This window comes from Bombina bombina, chromosome 3, assembly GCF_027579735.1.
Source record: "Bombina bombina isolate aBomBom1 chromosome 3, aBomBom1.pri, whole genome shotgun sequence".
NCBI classification, from domain to species: domain Eukaryota; kingdom Metazoa; phylum Chordata; class Amphibia; order Anura; family Bombinatoridae; genus Bombina; species Bombina bombina.
Genome location: NC_069501.1, coordinates 1,055,640,074 through 1,055,655,384, shown reverse-complemented (window position 1 = coordinate 1,055,655,384; position 15,311 = coordinate 1,055,640,074).

The window sequence follows — 15,311 nt, the reverse complement described above, 5'->3', positions numbered from 1 at the left end:
GTCTTAGAAGGTGTCTGCTTAGAGGCTAGTGATCTAATTGTGCCTATAGGCACCTTACATCTTTTACACATACATTTCTGACATATAGTTTCTTTGATTTCTGTTCTGTTATCATATTATTTTGTACATTTGGATGTAGCATGTCCTCTTATTTACTGCTTTTATTATTTTTTCTTATTTTTTCTCTATGTTGTTGTTTGTTATTTATTTTTCAAGTCTTAACACTTGGAGTCCAGCAGGGATATCTCAATGAAAATTTATATGAATTCTGTATTACTAAATACCCAAAAGTGCCAATTCTATACACCACGCCCAAAATCCATAAAACTATGGATAGACCACCAGGACGACCGATTGTGTCGGCGGTACAATCCATGACACAACCGGTAGCACAGTTACTCGACATATTACTGCAACCCGCTGTATAAAGTTTGCACAAATCAGCACACTAGTGTGAGAGTGATTAGACTACGCTGCAGAAGTGACAAGTCAGTGTATCACAAGATCACAAGTAAAATAAGGCAATGTAATGTCTATATGAGTATAATAGGCATATAGTAAGCAAAAATACTCAAGAGTATAAGTTTGAAATATGTAAATGCTGCACGGATAAGGTATATTGTGAATATACGAAACCGGAAGTCACATGACATGAGGTACTTCCGGTTACAAAGCACTGGAACGCATAGTGCGTTCCAAACACGAGTGGTTGGCGGTTTTCTGGGACACCAAGGGAGACACAGGTTACTATGATTTGATTAATTGGTTTGTTTGTATAAATATATGTTTTGTCACACTTGAATGTTATGCTGATGATGGGGACAAGCTCCTCGAAAACGTTCCATTAAAAAAGAGAATTTTGTTGATCTCATTTTGAAAAAAGACCTGAGAGTGCTGTCATTTGTACAGGAAATATTTAAGGCATCATAGCACCCAGGCAGACGACCTCTGGAGGGTATAACCTGTGTGGTATGGACGGTATTATATATATATATAAAAAATATTATATATATATATATATATATATATATATATATATATATATATATATATATATATATAAAATTGTCTGGTGGGTGATGGTGGTGGTGATATAATAACAATTATTAAAAAAGACAGAGTGACATACCTCATTGTTTTATTAATGTAACAGGCTCAGCTAACTGTCTCACTGTCTGAGTCTCTCTTAGTCCCTCCCTGGCTGCTGCTTCATCAATGGATTTAGGCACTATTTAATTTCATGCTGGCTCAGAGAGTCAGAGAAAACCTCAGTACCCTACTCAGTCACTCACTCTGCGCAGCACATTGAGCTGGTCTTCTCTTCTTGTTGCTATCAGTCTGACGTGATGTCACGCTCATGTGACCCGCGTGATCACGTGACGGCGTCGGTCGACACAGGCCACGCCCACAGCAAGACTGCCGTTATTACACTTACAGAAGGCAGATGGGTGCGTGTGCAGCCTGGCAGGCAGCGCAGAGGGTCCCCGACTGCAACTCCGGCTCTGCACACTGTCAGCCTGGATCAGAAAGATGACGATCCGATCAGCTGAGCAGAGCCTGAGTTGACAGTGACACGGGCTAACCTACAGGGGCTTGTTGGGTAAAGCAGGTCACAGTAAAAAAAAAAATGTAAAGAAAACTATCAAAGGCTATGTCCGTTTTTTTAAAAATACAATTACCGGGCAGTAGCCTGAAATACCGGACAGTCCGGTCTAATAACGGACACCTGGCAACCCTACTCAGAGTATAATTCCCCTTTTAGTTCCTCAGCTCAAAGTTTAATGGTGCTTTCTGTGGTCTGTCATTCTCTTTAAAGGGACACTAAACCCGAATTTTTTCGTTCGTGATTCAGATAGAGCATGCGATTTTAAACAACTTTCTAATTTACTCCTATTATCAAATTTTCTTCGTTCTCTTGCTTTCTTTATTTGAAAAAGAAGGCATCTAAGCTATTTTTTTGGTTCAGGACCATGGAAAGCACTTGTTTATTAGTAGGTGAATTTACCCACCAATCAGCAAGAACAACACAGTGTGTTCACCAAAAATGAGCCGGCATCTAATCTTACATTCTTGCATTTCAAATAAAGATACCAAGAGAATGAAAAGAATTTGATAATAGGAGTAAATTAGAAAGTTGCTTAAAATTGCATGCTCTATCTGAATCACAATAGAAAAAATTTGGGTTCACTGTCCCTTTAAGCTATTTTTGTATCTATGCAAAGGTAAAGCAAATATTTTAAAATGTATATTGAAACAAATACAACTGTATGAGTTGTGTACTTCCTATTAGAAAATTTTCGTACCAAATATTCAGGTAAATTTATTTCCCCAAATATTTGTTGGCTGCGCTATTTGGTATTCATTTCATTAAAAAAGTTCACTTGTAGCTACAGTACTTATCGTAATGTATTCCGGAGAGCACTCTGAGGTAAGTATTAACCCCTTTAAAACAAATAAATGAATACTGTCGGTTTTCGTCAGTACTTTTTCATTTTCTTAAAAGGGAAAGGAAAGTCAAAATTAAACTTGCATGATTCAGATAGAGCATGTCATTTTAAGACACTTTTAAATTCACTTGTTAAAAAAGAATACGCATATATCATACACTAGTGGGAGCTGCTGCTAATTGGTGCCTGCACACATTTGTCTCTTGTGATTGGCTAAATAGATATTTTCAGCTTCCTGTCAGTAGTGCAATGCTGTCCCTTCTGCAATGGATAACAAGAGAATGAAGAAAATTTGATAATAGAATTAAATTGAAAAGTTGTTTAAATTGTATGTTCTATCTGAATTATAAAATAAAATTTTGGGGTTTACTATCCCTTTAAATTTCTTTGTGCATTCATTAGAATGTTAGTTTCGTTAAAATTAAATTAAAATCCGCATTCGTACAAAAACAAATGCTCATCTCTAATTCCTACAAATACTCATTGATGGGCACTACACATGTGCATTAGTTTTTGGACAAATGGTAAAACTAATATTTTTTGCATAGTGAGAAATACGATAAAGTGGTACATTTAACAAGCCAACAAACAAATAAATGCAACAAAAAAAAAATGATATGTTCATGTGGTTAAAACCATTATTTTAAAGGAGGGAAATGCTTGAAAAAACTTAAGTCAGTCAATATACATCGTGTTTTCTCCTAAATTTCAATACAGCCATTTCCAACATTGGGCTAGATTACGAGTAAAACGCTAACAGTTGCACGAGGAAGATAAGGGGTTTATTGCAGGTGTTTGTGCACGTTGGAAGTACAGCTCGTATTACTAGTTGATAGTAAACGCGTTCGCTCTAACACAATTGAATTTAATGTGCGTTTAGGTTAGAGATAAGTATAAAGTGCCTAAAAGGCTGGGTTAGGATGGGCTTAACGAGGCCACAAATAAAAAACTTTAAGTGAGTGTCAAGTTATAAAATCACATAAAATCACCCAAATTGGGGATTAAAATCTTCATTTATTACAGATATAATGACATAAAATATATATAAAAACAAATAATACAATAGGAAAAGATCCGGATCTAGTAAGGCTCCTAAAAATTTTTTTTTTTTTTTTTTTTTTTTTCTTCTTCAAAAAATTGTCAGAAAGGTGTCCAATGGGTATAGTCCTGATTCTGTTTAAAAAGACACAATCAAAAAATTGAACACAGTCACAAAAACTTAGAATCCAATAAAAAATTTGTTCTGGTGGCAGAATTAGAGTGATGCAAACGATGAAAAAACCAAAAACTGATGTGATGAAGTGAAAAATATGTGTAAACGTTGATAAAAATGTTGAAAAATTATTAAAAAATTTAAAAAAATAATGAAAATTAAAAATCAGAAAAATCTTTAAAAATTGTGATCATATATATATATATATATATATATATATATATATATATATATATATATATATATAAAAAAATATAAAATATGGGGGGCGGAGCTGCTATTAGAGGGGAACAGACGTGTTTCTCAGCGCTCCCGCTAGTGTAACTAATAATTTTCAACTTCCAGCGAATATTTCTAAAATCTGGCATATTGAACTGATCCAGCTTCATCTTTGAAGGATCCTGATTTAAGAGACACCAAGTTTACATGGCTGAGCTGAGCGGGAGCTACGATGCAATACCTCTACATGATGCGGCCCTGATCTCGGCAGCCATTACACTGCCTTTACTACTCGGCTATTCTTTCTGATTCAGTGGAACACTTAAAGAGGAGCACGATAGGCATAAACCTTACTAATCCCAGAGATCAGGGCGGCGGATCCCCTTCCCCACTTCAACTTATTACAGGACTAAAGCGCTACCGTGAGAGGAAGAGAGTGTAGCAAAAAGGGGAAAATAGTCAAAAATCAACATTAAGATTTATTTGGGCACCCAGGTGGCATTCCTGTGTGTGGATTTCTACACTCCCTATAGATCACTCAACTATCAAAAGTAACTGCCCTAAACATGGACCATCTAGACAGATGGGAGACTAAGGTAACACAGTCATTAGATGACCACTTTACCTGCCTAAAGCGGGAGCTTTACATCTTAATGGATTTGGCAGTGAGGGAGCCGCACCATAAAGAGAGACCTCCGCTGCCTCACAAAGTAAGCCTGACGCAATCACAAAGGGGCAATATCTTGGAGGAGACCATGGATAGCAGCCCACTGTTCGCTACACCGGGGCAAGATCTACACCATGCGGCACAGCTACGACTCCTGGGTACAGATAGAGAAGGTAACATGACAGGGATCGACTCTCCCCATACGGCACAACTAAGCAACCCTGACATTAAGCCCACTAACAGAGGTACCCCAGAGAATCTACAGAGTATAGGCAGAAATACCGGGCTCAATTTGCGGGCAGCAGGGCCCTCCTACGATGAGGAACTAGTCGACAGAAAGCGGCCATCCAGAAGAAAACTACAGCCTAGGGACTCTTTGGTCCACCTCGGGACAGGCCTCAAATGCGTGTGCTCTGAACTGGAGCTAGTCGGAAGAAGAGACATGGAGGGTCGGCATCTCCTAATTTCCTCACAGAGTGAGAGCTGTAACACCGTTAGATACATGATTCTTGCGGTTTCATTTCCCCATACCATAGCCATAGTGGTCAGCTGCTGGGACACCCTAGAGCCTCAGAGAGCTGGAGTCGGTTGACTGTGAGTAATCCGGAGTGACTGGGGACAGAGACATAGCTGTATCTTACTTTTCATGCGGCTTAGCTCTGTCACCTTAGAGAACTTAAAAATCAAAATAGCAAAGAAATGGACTAATCGAGGCCTCTCTTAGGCCTTCCCCCCTACCAAAGACTACTCAGAAGCCCTGGAATTTGGCAATTATTACCCCCCTGAGAAACAGACTTGGTCCGGTAACATAATACTCAGTCTATTGCCATACCACCCAGGACTGAACTTGGTTATACCACATGCCCATTTATCTGCTCACAGTTTTTTCTTCTAGCATAATTTAAGTATGTTAGTTATTGTGTTTGTATGTTTTGCATATATCATAGACATATCTATCGCTTGTATTCATAGCCCACATCAGATTTATGAAGGAGCCCAATGTTGCTTATGTAAAAGCTTGCACACTATTACTAGTTAGAATAGGAGACATGGCATGTTCTGATGTTGTCGTGCCTTCTCTTGATTAATGCTCTCTCTTACTTTAGATCCAGAGCTATTTTAGAGATTTAAAAGGTCTAGATAACAGCACCTACTTATACTCCCACTTAAGGCTAGAACGGTCTGCTATAATACAGATACTATAGGACCCTATGTTTGATTTTGATATCAGAAAGCAATGCCCTTACAATGATCAGCCTATGATTGCTAGCCTCCCCAACTACTTTTTCTATCATCTTTAGGATTTATATTTATCTTGCCCATATTCCTTAGATGCCATGCATCCCATTATTCTTACTCCTAACATTATGTACTGGGCATGTTGGTTTTCTATTTGGTAGCGACCAGTTCTTTAGGTTACCGTTACAACTTTTGTGTTTGTTTTTAATACTCCACTTTTCGTTAAGTTGTTGGGGGTTGCTTTAGAGTGATACTTTTAATGCTTATGTTTATAATATGTGATACTAAGCAATGATATTCCACATGTGGTTTAAAATGTTTAAAATATTACAAGTTAATAACTTAATTACAGGTCCATTGGACTAGTCAATAAATAGTTAGGCCTCACAAAAATAATCATCCTTTAGTATAGTGTAGAGGAAAATTTGTACGCCACTAAATTATATAATCTAGTGCTATTTTGTATTCTTGTTACAGTTGCTTGATAAACTACTGTGTTTCCCAAAGTCCATGTGATACCTAGTTCTCTTATGATACAACTTTCTTTGTGATCACATGGACTGTACACGTAGTGTTGCTAGGGTATAACTTAGTCCGCTAGATCCGCTCCTACACAGAATATACCTGATCAGTCCCTAACATTTAAGTACTATATAGACGAGGCTTCCTAGTAAACTTAGCTTTATATTATATTATACATATTTATACATGCCCCTCATTAGATAGAACAGACTATCCAATTTTCATTTAAGCTCTATGTCACATTGTGCCTTATTCTACCTGATGGCGGAGTGGGGATAATTTGACACATTAATAATTTGATTATAGGCATATTAGACTAGTCCAGAGGTGTTTATTCCTGACAAACCTACTCATCTTAAGGTTTAGCTTAGAGAAATACTTATGCAATGTTTTTGCATATAACCTAGGGTTTACCCATTGGTGTTACAGTCATTTTACTACCCACTATACCTTTTAATGCTCATGATATAAAACACACATATGCTATTTAGGTATATGACCTATTTTACATGATATAGAGTTTATCCCCTACTCTGTAGTTTAGCAGCTATATCTCTATTCAGAGACTTTTATATATACGTCACTATAATGGCCCAGTTACTCCTCCTCCCATTTATCTGCCCTTGCTCTAGTACTAATAAGTATTACAAAGCCACTTTCCCTGTCCCAATACAGTAGCTGGAATAGGACATACTTTTCCCTACCCAATTTATTATGGAATATCCAACTACACCCTAAATTTTCTCTAATATTAAAATATATAACTCCTCTTAATAGCACCAACTGATATGTCCAATATAATTCCCCTGTTAGAAAACACCCATTAATACACCCTCAAATCCTGTGTTACTCCATATCATTTGGCCCACATTTAAGCTACCCTTTAACTACCTCCCTGACAACAAGTCAGTTGAAGTTTAACCATAATTCACATGACACTCCTATTCTGCTCCGCCCCCCCCAATCTCTCCCCTACTTAATGAGAGCAGCTTTTGCCTGCTGACTATCCCCCTCCCCCCCCATCTTCTAATCTGGTCCAAGAGTGACCATTTCAAAAGCTAATTTCCTCTTTATAGTTTAATTTAGTTTCACAGGTCCAAAAGTGACCTCTAATACTAATGAGGAATCAATTGTAGACATAACATAAAATAGAGGTTCAAAATGCTAACTCATAATAATATACCGTGTTTCTTTATGTTTGTTAAATGCTCATTGTAAGAGTAATTTTTTTCTTCTTGATTATCTGTGTTATATAATGTTGCAATGGATGCTGTATAATGCGCACAACCTCAATAAAAAAAAAAAAAATATATATATATATATATATATATATATATATATATATATATATATATATATATATAAAATATGAAAAAATCAAATGTGAAAATGTCTTGAAAAAGGCCTCACAGGGGGCCGAAACGCGTCGATACTGGGTAAGCAAAACTCTAATTACTGTTATTTTATTTATATGGAATACACTATGTTATATTTTTGTTTATAGGACACTGCATCAATAGGACCAACACTGGGACACTATACCAAATAGGATTCAAAGACACTATCACTATTAGTATTACAACTTTTGGAAGATTTGTTTCATTGTTTTGTCTCACTGTTTCCCTCACCTTTGGATCACACACTTTTTTTCACACTTGATTTTTTCATATTTTATATATTTTATATATATATATATATATATATATATATATATATATATATATATATATATATATATATATATATATAGACAAAAGTATAAGCATAGAGACAAGACCTGGTGTTGATCCCTGTAGTCCCACGCCACAAAAGCCAGCACACGAGATTTAAGAAAACACCTTCCTTTAATACAAAGCATAACGTTTCAGCTCCCACTGGAGCCTTGATCACATGCAGTAATTCATCAAAATAGATCAGGCATATTACAACATACACAAGAAAAACCCTTAAATACCCCCACCCACCAATCAGAAAACCACATAAAAAACCGCCAAGTACAAAGCTGATTAATACAGCTGTGTATCAAGTGTGTCAAAGCTGACGTGTATATATTATTTTTCTTTAGTAGCGTGTTGTTCCGCTGTTCTCGCATATGTTGTTTAGGGTTACCAGGACAACCAGTTCTGACGATATGTCGTCACTACGTATGCGCGCGTTATTTCGTTAAGCGCGCATGCGCAGTAGCATTATACACACTAATAGGTTGGCTATTGTTGGCTTGCGGTCCAGCTTTGACACGCTTGATACACAGCTGTATTAATCAGCTTTGTACTTGGCGTTTTTTTATGTGGTTTTCTGATTGGTGGGTGGGGGTATTTAAGGGTTTTTCTTGTGTATGTTGTAATATGCCTGATCTATTTTGATGAATTACTGCATGTGATCAAGGCTCCAGTGGGAGCTGAAACGTTATGCTTTGTATTAAAGGAAGGTGTGTTGCTTAAATCTCGTGTGCTGGCTTTTGTGGCGTGGGACTACAGGGATCAACACCAGGTCTTGTCTCTATGCTTATACTTTTGTCTACATTTATCTTGGCCGTGCATTCGAGTGGTTGCTACATTGGTGAGTGCTGATCTTTTTTGTAAATATATATATATATATATATATATATATATATATATATATAATCACAATTTTTAAAGATTTTTCTGATTTTTAATTTTCATTATTCTTTTACATTTTTTAATAATTTTTCAAAATTTTTATCAACGTTTACACATATTTTTCACTTCTTCATCACATCAGTTTTTGTTTTTTTTTCATCGTTTGCATCACTCTAATTCTGCCACCAGAACAAATTTTTTATTGGATTCTAAGTTTTTGTGACTGTGTTCAATTTTTTGATTGTGTGACTTTTTAAACAGAATCAGGACTATACCCATTGGACACCTTTCTGACAATTTTTTGAAAAAAAAAATAAAAATTTTAGGAGCCTTACTAGATCCGGATCTTTTCCTATTGTATTATTTGTTTTTATATATATTTTATGTCATTATATCTGTAATAAATGAAGATTTTAATCCCCAATTTGGGTGATTTTATGTGATTTTATAACTTGACACTCACTTAAAGTTTTTTATGTGTGGCCTCGTTAAGCCCATCCTAACCCAGCCTTTTAGGCGCTTTATACTTATCTCTAACCTTGACAGTCCATTTGAGGCCAGCTAGGAGGCCTCACGTATAAAGCATAAGGGTTCCTACTTGTTGGCGCTTTTTCTATTTATTCAATATGTTTAATGTGCGTTTAGTTAGCACGACTTCGGAGCTTTGGTTAAAGGGATAGTAAACCCATATTTTTTTCTTTCATAATTCGGATAGAGCATGCAATTTTAAGCAACTTTCTAATTTACTCCTATTATCGTTCTTCGTTCTCTTGGTATCTTTATTTGAAAAAGCAGGAATGAAAGCTTTGGAGCCGGCCTATTTTTGGTTCAATACCCTGGATAGAGCTCACTGATTGGTCGCTACATTTAGCCATCCAATCAGCAAGCGCAACATATATATATATATATATAAATATGTATTTATGAATAAATAGAACATATTCTATGTGAAGAACATTGGAATATAAAATATTAATATTTCCTGTCGAGTTAGCACACTAGAGAAAATTCAATCGGGTTTGCACGCGAGTAAAGGTGTTAGTTTTTTTACCCAGTTTTCGTGCTCCAACTAAGTCATTGGGGAAATACATTAACGCGGTCGTGATATTCTAACTTTGGCTTTTTGAGCCCTTCGGGTTAGCACATCAGCCAAAACGTTTTACTTTCAACTTGTAATAGACACAGTACACAACACACGCAAAAAAACAAAAATTTATGCTTACCTGATAAATTGCTTTCTTTTGCGATGTACTGAGTCCACGGTTTCATCCTTACTTGTGGGATTTTATCCTTCCCAACAGGAAGTGGCAAAGAGAGCACCCACAGCAGAGCTGTATATATAGCTCCCCCCTTAACTCCACCCCCCCAGTCATTCGACCGAAGGCCAAGGAAGAAAAAGGAGAAACTATAAGGTGCAGAGGTGACTGAAGTTTTCAATAAAAAATACTACCTGTCTTGAATAGACAGAGCGGGCCGTGGACTTGGTACATCGCAAAAGAAAGAAATTTATCAGGTAAGCATACAGTTTGTTTTCTTTTGCAAGATGTACCGAGTCCACGGTTTCATCCTTACTTGTGGGATACCAATACCAAAGCTTTAGGACACGGATGAAGGGAGGGACAAGACAGGAACCTAAACGGAAGGCACCACTGCTTGCAAAACCTTTCTCCCAAAAATAGCCTCCGAAGAAGCAAAAGTATCAAATTTGTAAAATTTGGAAAAGGTATGAAGCGAAGACCAAGTCGCAGCCTTACAAATCTGTTCAACAGAAGCATCATTTTTAAAAGCCCATGTGTAAGCTACTGCTCTAGTAGAGTGAGCTGTAATTCTTTCAGGAGGCTGCTGTCCAGCAGTCTCATAAGCCAAATGGATGATGCTTTTCAGCCAAAAGGAAAGAGAGGTAGTCGTAGCCTTTTGACCCCTACGCTTTCCAGAATAGACAACAAACAAAGAAGATGTCTGACGAAAATCTTTGGTTGCCTGCAAATAAAACTTCAAGGCACGAACCACGTCCATGTTGTGCAACAGACGTTCCTTTGTAGAAGAAGGATTAGGACACAGAGAAGGAACAACAATTTCCTGATTGATATTCCTGTTAGTAACAACCTTAGGGAGGAACCCAGGTTTGGTACGCAAAACCACCTTATCCGCATGGAAAACAAGATAAGGCGAGTCACATTGTAATGCAGATAGTTCCGAAACTCTTCAAGCTGAAGCGATAGCAACTAGAAACAGAACTTTCCAAGATAGAAGCTTAATATCTATGGAATGCATGGGTTCAAACGGAACCCCCTGAAGAACTTTAAGAACTAAATTTAGACTGCATGGCGGAGCAACAGGTTTATATACAGGCTTAATTCTAACTAAAGCCTGACAAAAAGCCTGAACGTCTGGGACATATGCCAGATGCTTGTGCAACTGAATAGACAAAGCAGATATCTGTCCCTTTAAGGAACTAGCGGACAATCCTTTCTCCAATCCTTCTTGGAGAAAAGACAAAATCCTAGGAATCCTGATCTTACGCCATGAGTAGACTTTGGATTCGCACCAAAAAAAGATATTTACGCCATATCTTATGATAGATCTTCCTGGTGACAGGCTTTCGAGCCTGAATCAAGGTATCTATGACCGACTCCGAGAAACCCCGCTTTGATAAAATCAAGCGTTCAATCTCCAAGCAGTCAGTTGCAGAGAAATTAGATTTGGATGCTTGAATGGACCTTGAATCAAAAGGTCCCGTCTCAGTGGCAGAGTCCATGGTGGCAGAGATGACATGTCTACCAGGTCTGCATACCAAGTCCTGCGTGGCCACGCAGGCACTATAAAAATCACTGAAGCTCTCTCCTGTTTGATTCTGGCAATCAGACGCGGAAGGAGAGGGAAAGGAGGAAACACATAAGCCAGGATTAACAACCAGGGTACTGCTAGAGCATCTATCAGTACTGCCTGAGGATCCGTAACGAGGAAGTTTGGCATTCTGATGAGACGCCATCAAATCCAATTCTGGTGTGCCCCATAGCTGAACCAGTTGAGCAAACACCTCCGGATGGAGTTCCCACTCCCCCGGATGAAAAGTCTGACGACTTAGAAAATCTGCCTCCCAGTTCTCTACCCCTGGGATATAAATTGCTGACAGATGGCAAGAGTGAGTCTCTGCCCATCGAATTATCCTGGAAACTTCTATCATCGCTAAGGAACTCCTTGTTCCCCCCTGATGATTGATATAAGCCACAGTCGTGATGTTGTCTGAATGAAATCTGATGAATCTGGCCGAGGCCAGCTGAGGCCACGCCTGAAGAGCATTGAATATCGCTCTTAATTCCAGAATATTTATCGGTAGGAGGGCCTCCTCCTGAGTCCACAAACCCTGTGCTTTCAGGGAATTCCAGATTGCACCCCAGCCCAGTAGGCTGGCGTCTGTTATCACTATAACCCACGCTGGCCTGTGGAAACACATTCCCCGGGTCAGGTGATCCTGTGACAACCACCAAAGAAGAGAGTCTCTGGTCTCTTGATCCAGGTTTATCTGAGGAGATAAATCTGCATAATCCCCATTCCACTGTCTGAGCATGGATAGTTGCAGTGGTCTGAGATGTAAGCGAGCATATGGAACTACGTCTATTGCCGCTACCATAAGTCTGATTACCTCCATACACTGAGCCACTGACGGCCGAGGAATGGAATGAAGAGCTCAGCAGGTGGTCAAAATCTTTTATTTCCTGACCTCTGTCAGAAATATTTTCATGTCCACCGAGTCTATCAGAGTCCCTAGAAATGAAACTCTTGTGAGAGGGGAAAGAGAACTCTTCTTTACGTTCACCTTCCACCCGTGAGATCTTAGAAAGGCCAACACTAAGTTTGTGTGAGACCTGGCTATTTGGAAAGTCGACGCTTGAATTAAGATGTCGTCTAGATAAGGTGCCACTGCTATGCCCCGCGGCCTCAGGACCGCCAGAAGGGACCCTAGCACCTTTGTGAAGATTCTTGGCGCCGTGGCCAACCCGAAGGGAAGAGCCACAAACTGGTAATGCTTGTCCAGAAAGGCAAACCTGAGGAATTGGTGATGATCTTTGTGGATAGGAATGTGTAGATACGCATTCTTTAAGTCCACGGTGGTCATATATTGACCCTCCTGGATCATTGGTAAAATAGTCCGAATGGTCTCCATCTTGAAGGATGGGACTCTTAGGAATTGATTTAGGATCTTGAGATCTAGAATTGGTCTGAAGGTTCCCTCTTTTTTGGGAACCACAAATAGATTGGAGTAGAACCCTTGCCCCTGTTCTGCTTTTGGAACTGGGCAGATCACTCCCATGGTAAAAAGGTCTTCTACACAGCATAAGAATGCCTCTCTTTTTGTCTGGTTTACAGACAATTGAGAAAGATGGAATCTCCCCCTTGGAGGAGAATCTTTGAAATCTAGAAGATACCCCTGGGTTACAATTTCTACAGCCCAGGAGTCCTGAACGTCTCTTGCCCAGGCCTGAGCAAATAGAGAGAGTCTGCCCCCTACTAGATCCGGTCCCGGATCGGGGGCTACCCCTTCATGCTGTCTTAGTGGCAGCAGCAGGCTTCTTGGCCTGTTTACCCTTGTTCCAAGCCTGGTTAGGTCTCCAGACTGGCCTGGATTGAGCAAAGTTCCCCTCTTGCTTTGCAGCAGGGGAAGAGGAAGCGGGACCACCCTTGAAGTTTTGAAAGGAACAAAAATTATTTTGTTTGGTCCTCGACTTATTTGACTTATCCTGAGGGAGGGCATGACCCTTCCCTCCAGTGATATCTGAAATTATCTCTTTCAGTTCAGGCCCGAATAGGGTCTTACCTTTGAAAGGGATAGTCAAAAGCTTAGATTTTGATGATACATCAGCCGACCAGGACTTAAGCCATAACGCTCTACGCGTTAAAATGGCAAAACCTGAATTCTTTGCCGCTAATTTAGCTAGATGAAAAGCGGCATCTGTAATGAAAGAATTAGCTAGCTTAAGAGCCATAATTCTGTCCAGAATAGCCTCTTCCAGAGCCTCAAACCAAAAGGCAGCTGCAGTGGTTACAGGAACAATGCATGCTATAGGTTGTAGAAGAAAACCCTGATGAACAAAAATTTTCTTTAGGAGACCCTCTAATTTTTTATCCATAGGATCTTTGAAAGCACAACTGTCCTCAATAGGTATAGTTGTACGCTTAGCAGAGTAGAAATAGCTCCCTCCACCTTAGGGACCGTCTGCCATGAGTCCCGCATGGTGTAAGATATGGGAAACATCTTCTTAAAAACAGGAGGGGGAGCGAACGGAATACCTGGTCTATCCTCTTAGGGACCGGAAAAACATCAGTGTACACAGGAACCTCTAAATATTTGTCCATTTTACACAATTTCTCTGGAACTACAATAGGGTCACAATCATCCAGAGTCGCTAAAACCTCCCTGAGCAATAAGCGGAGGTGTTCTAGCTTAAATTTAAATGCCGTCATATCTGAATCTGTCTGAGGGAACATTTTTCCTGAATCAGAAATCTCTCCCTCAGAGAGCAAATCCCTCATCCCTACCTCAGAACATTGTGAGGGAATATCGGATATGGCTACTAAAGCGTCAGAAGGCTCAGCATTCGCTCTTAACCCAGAGCTACTGCGCTTCCCTTGCAACCCAGGCAGTTTAGATAAAACCTCTGTGAGGGTAGTATTCATAACTGAGGCCATATCTTGCAAGGTGAAATAATTAGACTCACTAGAGGTACTTGGCGTCACTTGTGCAGGCGTTACTGGTTGTGACACTTGGGGAGAACTAGATGGCAAAACCTGATTTCCTTCTGTCTGAGAATCATCCAGCACCAAACTCTTATAGGTCAAAATATGCTGTTTGCAATTTATAGACATATCAGTACAAGTGGGACACATTCTAAGAGGGGGTTCCACAATGGCTTCTAAACAAATTGAGCAATGAGTTTCCTCAGTGTCAGACTTGTTGAACAGGCTAGTAATGAGACAAGCAAGCTTGGAAAACACTTTATTTAATGAAAAAACAACAATTTTCAAAAACGGTACTGTGCCTTTAAGAGAAAAAAAAGACATACACAAACTGCAAAACTGCTTAAAATTACCTCAAATTTTCCGAAATTTTTGCAGTAGACACACTGAGCTATATGTCATCACCTTGCCACATCTCTGCTGTGGCGCCTACCTGCCCTAGGGATTGATAATGTGGGGATAAAGCTTCGATTAGGCCCCAGAAGTTCACCAGGACCCTTCCGGTGTTGTAGCTTGCTACCTGTCCATAGAAAACAACTGCGCAACTGAGGTGCGAAATTAGGCCCTACCCATCTCACTCGATGTTAAATACAGTTGTCCCAGTAATAAAAACAGCACTCCCAGAACACACAAACGTTTGGTTATATATCATTCAAACTGAGTGT